We start from the raw sequence: 2,500 nt of genomic DNA on the forward strand, positions 1-2,500 counted from the left end.
TCGCGGATGAATGTCTAGAATGAACTCCGTGTCCTGAAATTCACAGGAATAAAAATCAACCAAAAGGACGTCATTTTCTTTTCAGTATACTAAAAATCAGTTTACATGTTCAAGAAATATCAAGATATCAAGTATTTGAAGTTTCAACCAGTATTGAGTAAAATGCAAAACTTTACAACTTCTTAAAAATCAACCATAATTTGTTTTTGTGCATTAAACAAAAATGTATAAAATTGACTATGGGTGTGTTCTCGGACTTGTTCACGTGATCTCCGATTGTGCGCGTTTCTTAACCACGACATGGTAAATAATACTTTCAGTGTATTCATATTTTTGCTACCGCAGGAGATCGATTATCAAGAATGGAGTCCTAAAACGTTCAGTTCACATTTCTGTATTTGTTGTTAATGTATTCAATTGAATTACAATTTTCGAAAAGTGTTCCTTAAGGTACCTGATGCTTTTTCGGGCAACCATTTAGAAGTTCAACTGGTCCTTTAAAGTAAAATCGGACTGAAATGTAAACCTCAAAAAACAGTTTGGTTTATTAATTAATTAGTTGCCTCAATTAATTAGTTGCCTCGGACGAAAAAAAACGCCGCAAAAGTCACCAAGCCGGGAAAGAGATGACTCTTGTCGATAAAGATTAATTTACGTTACTCAAAGCTAAAGAAACATTATCTTGAGAATCATAATAACTTCCTTCGTACTACGTGTGAGAAATTTATAGTGCTGATCTGCTGGTTAACCCGGAATCTGTAAAGGAGATGGGGAAAACTTTCTGGGTTAGCTAGAGCTCTTTGTTAATTATCTGTCTTTCTGCTTGGATGCTGTGTCCCTCTCTGCCCGGATCAGCCCTGACAGGTAGAGCTAAGGTGAATCCTGCCTCCTAAACAATCTAAATTGTGTCAATGGAGGCGTAAAAACATCATCCCGTAAAAAAAAATTTTTTTAAGAAGGAAGCTCAAAACAAACAAAGATTTGTGCTCATTGTAAACTTAGTGGAAAAGAAGATAGACACTTTTAATCCCTTTGCAGATCTGGCCAAGCAAGGGTTAAAGCAGTATGGATTTCTTTACTAAAATTCTGGATTTGATTATATTTCGAGATATTTGCTGGATGACATAAAAATGCACATCAACGCCTTTGTCAATCTTTTTTGTTTACCTGATACGAAGAAGTACGAGCTATTTTATTTTGTTTTGTTTTTGTTTTGTTTGTGGATGTTGTTGTTGTTGTTGTTTTGTTTTTTTTGGGGGGGGTGTTGTTGTTGTTTTATTTCAGTTCTGATACGAGCAGCAAATCAATAGTATATCTTTATACTCTCTTATTAGGCTGACTTAATTTCAGGTGTTTTCAGAGGGGAGGGGGTGACTCTGGTGATGATGATGACATCAACGGAGAAAACGAAGATAACAATGATGATAATGATGAATAATTATCATTGGTCTTTTGATCAGGTTCACTTTTAGTCTCGTCCGATCCGCTAGGTAACCATCTAAATGACCTTCGAAAGACTCTTTCCCCTGTAAATACATGTACAAGGTCTCTAATAGAAGATAACCCTTTTAATAACTCGCTCATCTTTGTACCATTTTCAACAGCACCTCGAACACGCACAATACAACTAAGGGGATGCCCAGTTTTTTAATTTTAAAAAAAAATCAGTTCACATGTTCGAGAAATATTAAGAAGAATTAGAAATTTCAACTAAAAATGAGCTAAACGCAAAGTTAACAAATCCTTTTTAAAAAATCAACCAAAAGCGCACAGCTACTGGGGCGTGATCGGCCTTTTCTGCTTTCTTGACAAGGACGGTAAAGCCACGACGGTCACATCAGATGAATTTCTCGTCGAGCGTGTTGAGAACATTTGGGAGAAATTTGAGGATGACAAGAGGTTGGTCGTCGAGGAGACCTGGTTTCAGCAGGATGGGGTCACGCTCCACGCGTCATGAGTGACCCTTGCATGGCTAAAAGTAAACTTTGGAGAGTATCTTGCCTTGCCAGGCTGAGAAAGAGAGCCTGGGAAAACAACAAGCTGACGATCTGGACCAAGGTAGCCATCTACATGGTCTGCTCCCTTGCTGTACGGAAGCATGACCAGGACACTGTACAGCAGACAGGACAAAAGGCTCAACGCATTCCATATGCGCAGCTTAAGGCGCATCCTTGATATACAGTGTAGCGACAAGGTCACCAACGTCGAAGTTCTCACCCGTGCGCAGATCATCAGTCTGTTCACCTCGCTCCCGCAGCGCCAACTCCACTGGCTTGGTCACGTGCATCGCGTGCCGGGTGGAAGAATCCCAACGGACATATTGTACGGTGAGCTGGCCTCCGGAAAGCGAGCGCAAGGGCGCCCCTATCTTCGCTTCAAAGATGTGTGCACGTGAGATATGAAATCGCTCCATATGGACACCGGGAGGTGGGAGACTCTGGCGTGCGATGGCGACAAGTGGAGAAAGGCGCTGCGAGCTTGTCTCTTCAGAGGTGAAGCT

At 40.6% G+C, this 2,500-nt stretch overlaps 1 protein-coding gene across 1 annotated transcript in view; it reads left to right on the plus strand.

The window, feature by feature from the left end:
* Positions 1 to 2,500, plus strand: part of LOC101853459 (b(0,+)-type amino acid transporter 1) — a gene marked incomplete at its 5' end in the record, with an annotated part of 19,049 nt that overhangs the window by 3,300 nt on the left and 13,249 nt on the right.

This window comes from Aplysia californica, unplaced genomic scaffold, assembly GCF_000002075.1.
Source record: "Aplysia californica isolate F4 #8 unplaced genomic scaffold, AplCal3.0 scaffold00171, whole genome shotgun sequence".
Classification (NCBI taxonomy): domain Eukaryota; kingdom Metazoa; phylum Mollusca; class Gastropoda; order Aplysiida; family Aplysiidae; genus Aplysia; species Aplysia californica.